At 40.7% G+C, this 13,954-nt stretch overlaps 1 protein-coding gene across 2 annotated transcripts in view; it reads left to right on the forward strand.

Moving 5' to 3' along the window:
* Window positions 1–1,677: 1,677 nt before the first annotated feature.
* CKAP5 (cytoskeleton associated protein 5) overlaps window positions 1,678–13,954 on the forward strand; it is a 108,652-nt gene continuing 96,375 nt past the window's right edge. For both annotated transcript variants that reach the window (XM_007455767.1, XM_007455768.1), the window contains exon 1: window positions 1,678–1,765. The gene's annotated coding sequence lies outside the window, so the exon portion shown is untranslated. The remainder of the gene's footprint in view (window positions 1,766–13,954) is intronic.

Raw genomic sequence — 13,954 nt, forward strand, 5'->3', positions numbered from 1 at the left:
GAACCCTGTTCTAAAATCAACCCACATGTTCAACTCCCAACATACTATGTACTTTCTTGTCTCTGTGCCTTTGCCCGTACTTTTCCTACTACTAGACATTCTCCCTGCTCCTTCTATTAAAAAAAATTTGTTTTAACATGTCAGTGGTAAAAAATTCATTTCCCTCCCTGGCAAGTCCCATCCCTATTAAGTTTTTTGAAATTCCAGTAATGTTCTAACCATTTTCAGGCATGCACACAAATATACATACATTTATAACCATATATAATAAAATCATTCCATATATGTATGCTTTTCTGCAATTTGCCTTCTTTTCAGTTAAAGTTGGTGCATTTTTCTGACCAGCATGTATAGATTAACCACATTCTTTTTAACAGTTGCACAGTGTTCTATTGAATGGATTATACCATAATTTATATAATAAGTTCCCTATAGATGAACATATAAATTTCAGGGTTTGTTGTTGTTGTTGTTTGTTTGCTTTCTAAATCAGTGCTGCAGTGAATGTCTTTGTACATTTTTCTTTCCATACATGCATAGGTCTGTATGACAAATTCCCATCACTAGCATTACTTGGCCAAAGATTATGTACATTTTACGTTTTAATAACTGCTAAATTGGCCTCCTAAAAGTTTGTACCAATTATACTTTTACCAAGAAGTGAGTTTGAGTGTGTATTTCTCTAACTCTTGGCTAACCAAAAGTTGTTAAACTGTTTCATCTTTGCCAGTTTGATGGATTAAAAAAAATTGTTTTATTACTTTCACCCATCCCCTCTCCATTTCTTAGTCTCTTGGCTACATATGCTTTAAATCCCAGATTAAAAATCCATCCCCCTAAAAAAAAAAAAAAAATCCCCTTCCCAGATCCTCCCCCATCTAATTTCTCCCTTCAGTTAAACATCTACAGCTTTTCTTTTATATTGTTCTCATATTGCTTTGAATTTTAGTGACTAGTCTATATGTTTTATTCTTCTGACCACTGTAGTTTGCAGATTCCTTGGAAATTAGGACCAATGTTTCATAGAAACATTGGATGTAGAGCTAAACAAGAATTTTCGGACCAAATTAACCAAGCCCCTCATTTTTATAAACAACAAGATTATCAAGCCTTTGAAGAATGCATTACTGTTCAAAGCCCATTCCTAGAAATTCAATTAGTTATATTAAATCCTCACACTAAGTTTATAAGGGAAACATCATTATCCCGTCTTACAGATGAGGAAACTAAGCTCCAGATTATTTACTAAGAAGAGTGCTTTACTCAGAGCAGGTCTAAGACCAGAATCCAGCGTCCCGGCTCCATTCACCCTCCTTCCACTATAATCCAGCAGCCTCTCTGGTTTTCCTCACGCACTTAGCTGCGCAATCAATATTTGGTGAATGAAATGACTCATAAAAAATTGCCAAGTGTTGACAGTAGTTTAAATATCTGTAATTAAATAAAGCAAACCTGCTGACAAGCCGGAGATGCACAACTCTCCACAGACCTTTCGCGCTTCTTTTCGAGGTTGTCTGCATCTTTCCCTCCGGCGACCCTCTCCCCACCGGACCAAGCAGCGCCGGGTTCCAAGGGAAACACGGCTGCGCGTGGCCCCTTTAAGGCTGAGGGCGGCGCGTGCCCATAGTTCTTTCAAATGAACCAATAAGAAGGGCGATGGGCGGTCCGCCGAGGACCAATAAACAACGAGGACACTGCGGGGTGTGCGGCGGCCCAAGCGGTTTCAAACGGCTTAGAGCAGCCCCTCGGTTCTGACCCAGCGGAGGTGAGTGGACTGTGGGCCTGGATCACCCGTCTAGGCCCTTGAGTTCATGAGTCGCACGCGCGTAGCGGCCCTGAACCCCGGGCGGGGGGCCTCCGCGGACGCGCGCCTCTCTCGCCCCACGAACCCGGCGGGTCTGAGGCGGCGAAGCGGGGCGGAGGCCGTGGGACTCGCGGCTGGGAGGGCGAGGGGCGTGGGCGCTTGTGTGAGGCGGAAGCCGGGGCTGGGATCTGGGTGACCAGAGCGTGCCGCGGCGGGGTTCGGGCGGTAGCGTCCTGGGGAGGCGTGCGGCGCAGGGCCGTGCCTGGCGGCTCAGGGTGTTTGGGTACTGGGGCGGGGGCCTGCGAGCCGGCCCGGCTACGGCGCCCCTCGCGTAATTGTCAAATGAATGAATGAGTAAGAGCCTCCGAGGGCTGTGGTGGTCGTGAAGGGCCTGGTCGCCTCAGAGCGTGACAAGGACAGTGGTACCGGGGCCTGCCCGTGCACCTGGGTCCCTGCCCGCTCACCTGGCTCCCCACCGGCTTGCTGCGATTTAAACGATTCGGATCATACCGCTCCGCCCTTCCGCCTGGCTTTCTCTCTCAGAAGGTGTCAGTAGAGTTAAGGTATCTTTCCAGCTCTGAAGGTTTGGGGGACCAATACAATAGCCAGAATTGTAGGTGAAGCAGGCCTTGCTACTTTAAGGTGAGGGCTTGGTAAACTAGATTCTTGCGTTTTAGCTTTTACCACTCCGGCGGTTGAGATAGCTACCGTGCAATGGTGGTAATTGTCGGGCTGGATTTAAATGCATGCATTTTGTTTCTGGGAGAGAAAACGGTGTAAGTCGTGTTGCCAGAGTGGCTGCTGTGTGTTAGAAAATATATTCGTGTTGATGAATCTTAACAATGAGTTTTTCATTCAGCATCAATAGAGGAGGAAGAGGTTTTTGCAGAACTTGCCCCAAATTTATGCATGGCTCCAATTTAATTCTTAGGGGAATCAAGGCTTCAAATCGTGGCCCAGAAATGCTCCCTGTCTTATTTTATGCATAATTATAGTAATTGAAAACTCATTTTGAGAGAGGTGAACTCCTCCTATCTCCATTTTTATCACCCTGAAAAGTCCTTCTTTGACCTAAAGAGCTGATAAATTAAGCTAACAATCTTTTGAAACTTTTAAGAAATCATAAAAGATTTGGACTTAAGTGACTGGATAAAGTGTAATGTTTTTATAAAATGATACAGAGAAAGGTGAAATCAATATATTTTGCCAGCATAAATTAAACCTAGTTGGTAAACTCATGAGAAAAAAATTTTACACAAGTTTTTAAAGTTTGTTCACTCAGGCAATGGCAAGCAAAGATATTCCTTAACAATATACTGTATAACGTATTACTTTAAAAATTTTAACAGACAGCTTAATTTTAGCAGCAGAGTTTTAACTGCAATAAATTTGAGTACCTTAGTATTTTGAACAGTGTCCTAGGTTTTGGGGAGATAATTAAAAATAATAAACATTTAACAGTGTCTTAGGTTATTGTTAAAAATCTTGATGAGGAATGAAAACTTTTCTTCATATTGGAGCAAAGCCATACTCTTTTATGCTCCTTTGACTTAATGGAGTCTCATTCATTCATTCAACAAATATTGAGATTGATGCCTACCGTGTGTTAAACATTGTTCTAGATTCTGGGAATACACTAGTGAACCAGGAAAAGACAAAGCCCCTGACCTAAGGGAGTTTGGCAGTTTTATCTCTCAAACAATTTGCTGTAGCAAATTGTAGTTTCTATATAATCCCTCTGGCTAGCTCTAGTCCTTGAACAAAATAAATGCTCAAATACTTTTACCAGCATTAGTTAACATTTATTGAATATTCACTAGGTGCCATGTTTTATCGTTTTTTATTCTCACAACTTTTTACAGATGAGGAAACTGAGTCTAAGAAAGGTTACGCAGCTTGATCAAAATCATACAACTGATAGAACCTCACTTTGAACCCAAGTTAGTGTGTCTTCAGGGCCTTTGCTCATAACCTCTGGTTGTTCTATGTGAAGTAATGAGATCTGTTAGGGAGAATTCAGGATCATTTTCTGGGTAGAATCTCCCCTCACCCCCTCCTTTTTTAAACTTCAGTCACAGACATAATGAAATATGAACCATAGGCATGGTGGGTTTTAGAGGGAAGGTGGAGCAGTTCAAAATACAATATTTACCATATGGGAGATGGACAGCTGTGACAGTGGGAGGGGGACTAAGTGGGGGCATAAAATTGAGATCTGGATCTCATTATGATTGATGGATTCCTGGTGATCAATGTTGGAGAGGTTTGAGATTTTTTAATTTTAATTTTAATTAATTTTAAATGCATATTACCTGTAGAGTTCAGAATATGTTACTTAGCTTTTTTCTGTCAGGGCAGTTGCCTTGACTACTTGTTTATCTCAAACACATTAAACTTATTCTTTTTTTTAATTAATTAATTTTATTTATTTTTGGCTGTGTTAGGTCTTCGTTGCTGCGCGTGGGCTTTCTCTATTTGTGGTGAACGGGGGACTACTCTTCGTTGTGGTGTGAGGGCTTCTCATGGCGGTGGCTTCTGTCGTTGTGGAGCACCGGCTCTAGGCGTGCAGGCTTTAGTAGTTGTGGCACATGGGCTCAGTAGTTGTGGCTTGCAGGCTCAGTAGTTGTGGTGCACAGGCTTTGTTGCTCCGTCGCATGTGGGATCTTCCTGGACTAGGGCTCGAAGCTGTGTACTGTGCATTGGCAGGTGGACTCCCAGCCACTGCGCCACCAGGGAAGTCCTAAACTTAATTTCTTTTTGGCCTTTGTGTTTGTTCTTTCTGCCTGGGACTTCCCACTTGCTCTACCCTTACCTCAAGCCTGTCTTTGTATATAGGCTTCACTCAGTTTGCAACTCAAAGGTCATCTCCTTAAAGAGGCGTTTTCTAAGCTCCAGTTAGAGTAGCTCTCTTGGTCATGTTTACCTCACTTTCCTTTTTTTTTTTTTTAAACTTCATAGCGTTTATTGCTATATGATAGGCCATTTATTGTTTGCTTGTATATTGTCTGATTTCCTCACAGAAATGAAAGCAGAGCAGGGGAGCATAGGTTTTTGGGGTTTTTTTTTTTTTCATCTGTGAGGTTACTTCAATGACTCAAGCAGTGTTTGGGTCAAATAAGGTGGTCAGAAAATATTTGCTGAACAAAGTTGGCCAAAACTGGCATAGTTTTCTCCATGTAATGAAGTGATAAAGACAATATATAACTAACCAGTTGGCTGTGTTACAGTGTCTTTGGATGTGAGCAATATCTTAGCAGATTAATTTGGAAAGTCTTCAAATAAGAATCATGGAAAAATGATAGCTTTTTGTTTGTGTTGACTAGCAGAGAAGGCAGATCTGGCTTCCCCCTCCCACTTTTTTTCCCCCTATTTTTAAAAACTTTCAAATCTGTAGAAGTTTTTAGGGGTACTGGTCAGGTATAGTGGAATGTTCCTGTATTGGAATTTATCTGATGTTTTTCTCATGATTAGACTGGGGTTATGAGTTTTCGGGTGGAAGATCACAGAGAGAATGCCATATTCATCACATCATATAACATCACATCAGCATGATTTGTGACTGTTGATATTGATTTGATCATATGGCTGAAGTAGTGTTTGTCAGGTTTCTTTACTCTTTTCATACTGTGCTCTTTGGAAGGAAGTAATTACGTACAGCTCACTTACGGAGAGAGGAGTTGTGCTCCTTGTCCTTGGAGTGGAATATCTACATAATTTATTTGAATTTCTTCTGCATGGGACATTTGTCTCTCTCTCCCCGTTTATTAATTTAATTAGTCAAACATTTATATCTGTATGAACTGAAGGATATTTTATACTTTGGGTTATATTCCAATACTACTATATTGAAATTGTTCCAGCTTTATCCATTGAGAGTTCTTTCTGTTGACTCCTGTGCCCCTTTAACATTCCCACATCTGTGTGCGTGTGTTTGTGTGTGTGTGTGTGCGTGCTGTTTTTATTTAATTATATTTGCGCACTTCGGTACTTTCTGGCACTATAAGGTGCTCTAGGCTCATCTTGTATATTTCGTGTCTAGAATTAGCCATTTCTCCAAGAAGCCCTGGCACCTTTTATGGGAGAATGGTAATAGAAACCAAGATCTGGGCAGTAAGTGTTCTCATTGCTACAGGGGTGTCATTTTTTGGGGGCCCTCTCAGCTAACAGAACAAAGAAATATAGATGTATTTGCTAACTGGTGTATATAGATATTTCTACATGTCACCATCTCTATCTATGTTAAGTTAAATATGAGTTCTTACTGATATCTCCAAGTCGAATCCATTACCATACAGATCATTCTAGCCTCCTCCCCCTTGTTGATCTGAATTTCCACTTCAACAGTGAGAAACTTGGCTTCCATCATCCATTTACTTAATTGTTCAGTTCTAGTATACATGTATAGCAATATCTGAATCATTATCACACTCCCATAGGAAACTTTATTAACTAGAAGTACAGTGCTTATACGCAGTTCCTTTTGCCTTTAGTTTTCAGAATCCATTCATTTCTGAAGTTACCTAGGTCAGTTCTTTTTCCCCACCCACTTCAGTGAGGTGGTTTCACACATTTGTAAGATAGTTAGATTCTCTTGTCACAAGTCTGCATTCTTTTATGGGATCCCCAATCTCCTAAATGACTTTTTTAAATTAGCATGCATTAAAGTTTACTCTTTATGTTGTAAACTTCTGTAGGTTTTGACATTCATAATGTTATTTATCCACCATTACAGTATCGTAAAGAATAGTTTCACTGACCTAAAAATCTCCTGTAATTCACCTATTCATTCTTTTCTCCCTTGCCCACCCCCTTGCAACCACTGATCTTTTTACTGTCTCCATAGTCTTTTCCTCTTCCAGAGTGTAATATAATTGGATCAGACACTATGTACCATTTTCAGACTGGCTTCTTTCACTTAGGAGTATCTATGTAAGGTTCTTCCATGTCTTTTCTTGGCTTGATAGCTCATTTCTTTTTTATTGCTGAATAAGATTTCATTGTATGGACGTACCACAGTTTGTTTATCCATTCACCTAATTGAAGGATATCTAGGTCATTTCTAGTTTTTGACAATGATCAACAAAGCTGCTATAAACATTTTTGTGTGTGTGGACATAAGTTTTTAGTTCCACTGGGTAAATACCTACAAGTGTGATTGCTGGATCATATGGTGAGACAGTGTTCAGCTTTGTAAGAAACTGCCAAACTCTCTTCAAAATGTACCATTTTGCATTTCCACCAGCAGTGAATGAGGGTTCTTTTTGCTTCACATCTTGTCAGCATTTGGTTTCATCAGTTTTTTTGGATTTTAGCCATTCTAGTAGGTGTGAGGTATCCCACTTTTTTTCGTTTTTTTTTAAGAGAGATTTCCTGAATCTTTTTCAGAAATCTGACTTTTTTTCAGCTAGTTTATTTAGAAAGCTTCTGAGACTTAGGGTTTTTTTTTTTTTTAAGAATTTATTTATTTATTTATTATTTATTTTTGGCTGTGTTGGGTCTTCATTGCTACACGCGGGCTTTCTCTCGTGGCGGCGAGTGGGGGCTCCTCTTTGTTGCAATGTGCGGGCTTCTCATCGCCGTGGATTCTCTTGTTGCGTAGCACAGGCTCTAGGCATGCAGGCTTTAGTAGTTGTGGTATGCAGGCTCAGTAGCTGTGGCTCATGGGCTCTAGAGTGCAGGCTCAGTAGTTGTGGTGCACGGGCTTAGTTGCTCTGTGGCATGTGAGATCTTCCCAGACCAGGGCTTGAACCCGTGTCCCCTGCATTGGCAGGCGGATTATTAACCACTGTGCCACCAGGGAAGCCCTCCCACTTTTTTTAAATTTTGTTTTTCAAGATATGACTCTTTTGAAGATAAATGATAGGGTTTTGTTTTTTTTTTTAGAGGAAACTTTTAAAAAATAACCTTTTTATTTTGTAATAATTTTCGACTTACAGAAAAGTTGCAAAGATGTAGAATTCTGTATACCTCTCACCCAGTCTCCTCTGTTGTTAACATCTTACATGGTACATTTGTCAAAATGAAGAAACAAACATTGATGCATTAGTTTTAACTGAACTCCAGATTTTGTTCGGATATCTGTAGTTTTCTATTTATATCACCTGTCTGTTTCAGGATCCAATCCAGGGTAACCTGTTGCCTTTACTTGTCATCCCTCTGAGTCTCCTCTGGTCTTTGACAGTTTCTCAGTCTTTCCTTGTCTTCATGGTCTTGACAATTTTGAGTAGTAGTCAGTTATTTTCTGGAATGTTCTTCCTTAGGGTGTGTCTGATTTTTTTTCATTATTAGACAAGGGTTATGTGTTTTTGGAAAGAATGTTACAGAATACTATCATTTCCTATCAGGAAATACGCGATATCCACATGACATCACTGATGATGTTAACCTTGAACACTTGGTTATGGTAGTGTTTGCCAGGTTAAGTAGTAAAGTTACTATTTTTCCCTTTCTATACTTATTCTTTTTTTTTTTTTTTAAGTTTTGTTGTTGTTATTTACTTATTTATTTTTGTCACACCATGCAGCATGCAGGATCTTAGTTCCCCAACCAGGAATCAAACCTGTGCCCCCTTCAGTGGAAGCACAGAGTCTTAACCACTGGACCACCAGGGAAGTCCCTATGCCTATTCTTTGGAGATGAGTGACTGAGTCTGGCCCATCCTCAAAGTGGGTGGGGGGCTTAAATTCTACTTCCTGAAAGGAAGAGTATCTATATAGATTATTTGGAATTTTGTAATGAAGATTTGTCTGGTCTCCCCCATTTATTTTTCTGTTTAACCATTTATCTATATCAGTATGAATATCTATTTTAAAATCTGATTCTTTGTTATTTATTTATTTTTGCTCAAATTGTTGCAGCTTTCAGGTTGGCTCCTCCTGTGTTCCTTTGACATGCTCCTATCCTTTTTTTCTTTTTGAGCATTTCCTTTCTGTACAGCAAGATGCTCCAGACCCATCTTACATTTTCCCTGTCCCAGCCCTAGAATCAGCCGTGGTTCCTTTTATGGGACAGTGGTATTTAGAAGCCGAGATCTGGATATTAGGTGTGCTTATTGCTAGGGTGTCATTGTTCCTAGGCCATCTCAGGAAACAGAGGTAGGTATGTATGTATACTAAATCATTTATATGCATATACATACAGTTGTTTTATATATTTCCATCTGTATTTACATTAAGCTAAACATGAATTCATACAGGTCTCACCAACTTTCAGAGGAAACTTATGTCCCAAACACATGTCCTCTTTGTGGTATGCTTTTTACTGAGGTCTAACTTCTCCCCCAATAACTTTTAAAAAAATTTTTAATAAATTTATTTATTTATGGCTGCGTTGGATCTCCATTGCTGCACGTGGGCTTTCTCTAGTTGCGGCAAGCAGGGGCTACTCTTCATTGCGGTGTGCGGGCTTCTCACTGCGGTGGCTTCTCTTGTTGTGGAGCATGGGCTCTAGGCATACGGTCTTCAGTAGTTGTGGCTCGCGGGCTCTAGAGCGCAGGCTCAGTAGTTGTGGCACACGGGCTCAGTTGCTCCGCAGCATGTGGGGTCTTCCTGAACCAGGGCTTGAACCCATGTCCCCTTCACTGGCAGGCGGATTCTTAACCACTGCGCCACCAGTGAAGTCCCCCATAACTCTTTTTAAGTACTACAGAAAACATTGTTTTCCCTTACTTGGTAACAGCAATTGTTTATTCCTAGAATATGATCTTTGTTCAGAGATGCATTCAAAGTAAATTCTGACTCAGTTGGAATGGCCAGACATTTTTGGCATAGATACGATGTCATATATGCCTTGGTGACCTCCTGTCTCTTCAGACATAATTTTTAATATTTTATTAAGAGATTAGAAACCTAATTCTTTGATATCTTGATTATATTTCTTAGAGGTTATTTTTAAAACATAAATTTATTTTATTTTTGGCTGCATTGGGTCTTCGTTGCTGCACGCAGACTTTCTCTAGTTGCGGCAAGCGGGGGCTCCTCCTTGCGGTGCGTGGGCTTCTCATTGTGATGGCTTCTCTTGTTGCAGAGCATGGGCTCTAGGTGCATGGGCTTCAGTAGTTGTGGCACACGGGCTCAGTAGTTGTGGCTCGTGGGCTCTAGAGCTCAGGCTCAATAGTTGTGGCGCACAGGCTTAATTGCTCTGTGGCATGTGGGGTCTTCCCGGACCAGGGATTGAACCTGTGTCCCCTGCATTGGCAGGCGATTCTTTTTTTTTTTTGTATGCGGGCCTCTCACTGTTGTGGCCTCTCCTGTTGCAGGGCACAGGCTCTGGACGCACAGGCTCAGCGGCCATGGCTCACGGGCCCAGCCGCTGTGCGGCATGTGGGATCTTCCCGGACCGGGGCACAAACCCGCGTCCCCTGCATCAGCAGGCGGACTCTCAACCACTGCGCCACCAGGGAAGCCCCTGGCAGGCAATTCTTAACCACTGTGCCACCAGGGAAGTCCCTTAGAGGTTATTAATTAAAGTGACTTAAATTCTTTCTATAAAGATGAGAAAAAAGTTGAGTAGTCTCAAGTATTTCTTGAAATAAAATTCATTCATTTAATGCAGTTGTCTTTTTTCTTTTTTCAAGAATAAGACTTAAAAGTAGTGTTTTATTTATCTGAAAGTTAAATACCAGGAAATAAACCAAAAAAGTATTTTCTGAAGTCTAAATTTTATTGACTTCCTTCAAGTAAATCCTACTCCCTCTTTATGCACAGTTTCACTCTGCTTGGTTCTTTCTTTCTTTTTCTTTCTTTCTTTCTTTCTTTCTTTCTTTCTCTCTCCTTCCTTCTTTCCTTCCTTCCTTCCTTCCTTCTTTCCTTCCTTCCTTCCTTCCTCCTTCCTTCCTTCCTTTCATTTTTGGCTACATTGGGTCTTCGTTGCTGTGCGCAGGCTTTCTCTGGTTGCGGCGTGTGGGATTCTCATTGCGGTGGCTTCTCTTGTTGCGGAGAACAGGCTCTAGGCTCGCGGGCTTCAGTAGTTGTGGCGCATGGGCTTAGTTGCTCCGCGGCATGTGGGATATTCCCGGACCAGGGCTCAAACCCATGTCCCCTGCATTGGCAGGCGGATTCTTAACCACTGTGCAACCAGGGAAGTCCCCCTGCTTGGGTCTTTAAATCAAGAGCTAAAATTAGGCAGCACTGCTCTAAGCTAAAGTGTTAGTTTGATCACAAAGTTTGAGGAAGGAAAGCTACAAAACGTAAAACATTAAAATTCAAAAAAGCCATATTGGAACCATTTGGTTTTGATGCAAGAGTCCCTCATACCTCTTTGGCAGTACATCTTGAGGGTTTTGCTACATTGATTGCTCAAATGGATTATCCTGAAAAGTTTAAATAATTATCAGTCTACTTTGTTTAAGAAGACTGGGAGGCTTATGTATTTTCTTAGATTTATTTTACATGGAAAAAAGTTAGATAAAATAATTGATGTTGGGACTTCCCTGGTGGCATAGTGGTTTAGAGCCCGCCTGTCCGTGCAGGGAACGCAGTTTCGTGCCGCGGTGCGGGAAGATCCCATATGCCGCGGAGCGGCTTGGCCCGTGAGCCATGGCCACTGAGCCTGCGCGTCCGGAGCCTGTGCTCCGCAACGGGAGAGGCCACAACAGTGAGAGACCTGCATAAAATAATAATAATAGTAATTGGTGTTTCAGGGGTAAACCTCTGGTACCTGGCAAACTTGGCTGTCTAGAACATCTCTTTCTCTAATTTGTTTTGCTGTTTTACTACTTTTATGTATTTATTTGCAGTGGTTTTTTTTTTTTTAATCATTTCATGTCCTTATTCAATTAAAATATGAAGTCTCTCATTTTTAGATTTTAGGAATTTTTTTCAGTACTCTAATTACACACTTTTCTTCTGGTCCTTTTTCTTATGTGATACATTCCTTTTAAAAAAGAAAGTCTCATGAAAAACCCCTAGTCTAGAACTAGCATGAGTTCTTCATTTGGGAGTAAAGACCAGATCCCATATCAGAAATCTCTGGGCAGTAAGGGAAAACAAGTTTTTTTATGCTTTATAGGACTGCCTACTTATTTTGAGCTATGTTTAATATGGGGGATTCCTCCAAACAAAATATGGACAGTCCCCTTGAGTATTATAAAATGACATTTACTTGTTTAGTAGTAAATCTGCTTTCTATAGGATAAAAAGGAATAGATTGTTTATACACCCAATGAAATGGTTTGTTTTAGATCAGAGAAGACTTGCCTTACTTGGTCCCAAGAGCTCTAAGCTAACTTAGGCCTTTCTTGAACCAGAGGACTGAAATGTGGGTTTGGTTAAGTCTGAAGTCTTTCTAAAATCTCTGGATAACTCTGGGTGATGCTTATAATAATAACACAATAACGATAGCCACTGTTTCTTGAGTGCTTGACGTTTCCGTGCCATCTGTTAGTACTACTTCCTTGCATAGAGTCACTGGCTTTGTATGACCTGGCCCTTTTCAGTCTGCCCTTTCTCTCAACTCCTGTTTTGGCTACATGAGTTGCAGTTCTGTTCTTTATCTTGCCTAGCTCTTTCAGGCTTTTCACACACATGTCTGAAACATTCTCTTATTAAATCTAGTCATTATGCCTATGCCTGGCTAATCCGTATTAATTTCCTTTAGTTCTCAGCCTAAATATCACTTTCTCAAGGAGACCTTCCCTGACCCTCCAGTCTAGATTAAGTGCCTCTGTTACAGCCTCATAGTATTGCCCCTGGGCTACTGTATTTCACTTCCCATACTCAGTAAGTAGATAAGTGCCTAATACAGAATAGTGTCAGATCATGAGATGCTACTCTGTATTAGGTACTTAGCTACATACTAAGTGTACCTGTGGGACAGGGAGATAGTATGGGTATTTGGGGGGATTCTTAACAGGTATAAAGCAGAAATTTCATTTTCACTTCAACAGTTCACCACTACAGTTAGTTGAATCACCTTAGGCAAGTTAGTTAACCTCTATGCCTCAGTTTTCTTGTCTGTAAAATGGGGCTAATATCAATCTCAGAGTTATGAGAATTAAATGAGTTAGTATATGTGAAGTGCTTAGAATAGTGCCTGGCACATAATGAATGCTCCAGAAGTGTGTATTAAATAAAGAACCACATGAAGATGGTACTGTTATGATGGATAATGAAACTGAGGCTCAGCTAGTGTGTGACAAAGCAAGCTTTAGAACTCAGATCTAACTCCAGCGCCCAACACAATTTAGATTGAATTTAATTTTGACTAGAGTGCTTTGTAATAAGATTTATTACAAGCACCTGTTCTGCCATGACTTTACCAAATGATTCTAAAATTAAAATTTCCCTCTTTTAATGGATTTTATAATTAAAAAATAGGTACTAAAAAAAGTGACAAAAATCTTATAAATTTTTTGAAATCTATTACTTAATAATTTTTCACTTTGAAAGTGGGTTTACTTTAGAATTCCATTAAATATTATCATGTTTCCCTTTCACATTTGAAATACGCATTCAACATACAATATTTTATTTATAAACTCAAAGAACACATTTATTGTATATTTAAGACTTCTATGATTTGATGAAATTGTGCTATTTTAGGAATTATGTGTTAGAGGACGAAGCACTCTGCTGGATGCTGGGGTAATAAGATTCAGGGGGCTTCCCTGGTGGTTCAGTGGTGAAGAAGCCTCCTGCCAATGCAGAGGACACGGGTTCGAGCCCTGGTCTGGGAAGATCTCACATGCCATGGAGCAACTAAGCCCATGCGCCACAACTACTGAGCTTGCGCTCTAGAGCCCACGAGCCACAGCTGCTGAGCCCACATGCCACAACTACTGAAGCCCGTGTGCCTAGAGCGCGTGCTCCACAATGAAGAGTAGGCCCCTGCTCGCCACAACTAGGGAAAGCCCGTCTGTAGTGACGAAGACAAAATGCAGCCAAAAATAAATTTATTTAAAAAAAAAAAAAAGATTCAGATCTTTCTTTCAAAGGAGATATGGTGTCCAAAAAATGTTAAGGGGAAGAATTGAGGCTTATGGTATGAGTATAGACAGATCCATCCTCAAGGTGCCAGGCTGGAATTATAAAGTTTTAGAGCTTTTAAAAACATTATGATAGAAAATATTGAAACTTGTTTAAAAAAGAAAAAAGAGGGCTTCCCTGGTGGCGCAGTGGTTGAGAGTCCGCCTGCCGATGCAGGGGACACAGG

This window comes from Lipotes vexillifer, unplaced genomic scaffold, assembly GCF_000442215.2.
Source record: "Lipotes vexillifer unplaced genomic scaffold, Lipotes_vexillifer_v1.1 scaffold977, whole genome shotgun sequence".
In the NCBI taxonomy this organism is placed as follows: domain Eukaryota; kingdom Metazoa; phylum Chordata; class Mammalia; order Artiodactyla; family Lipotidae; genus Lipotes; species Lipotes vexillifer.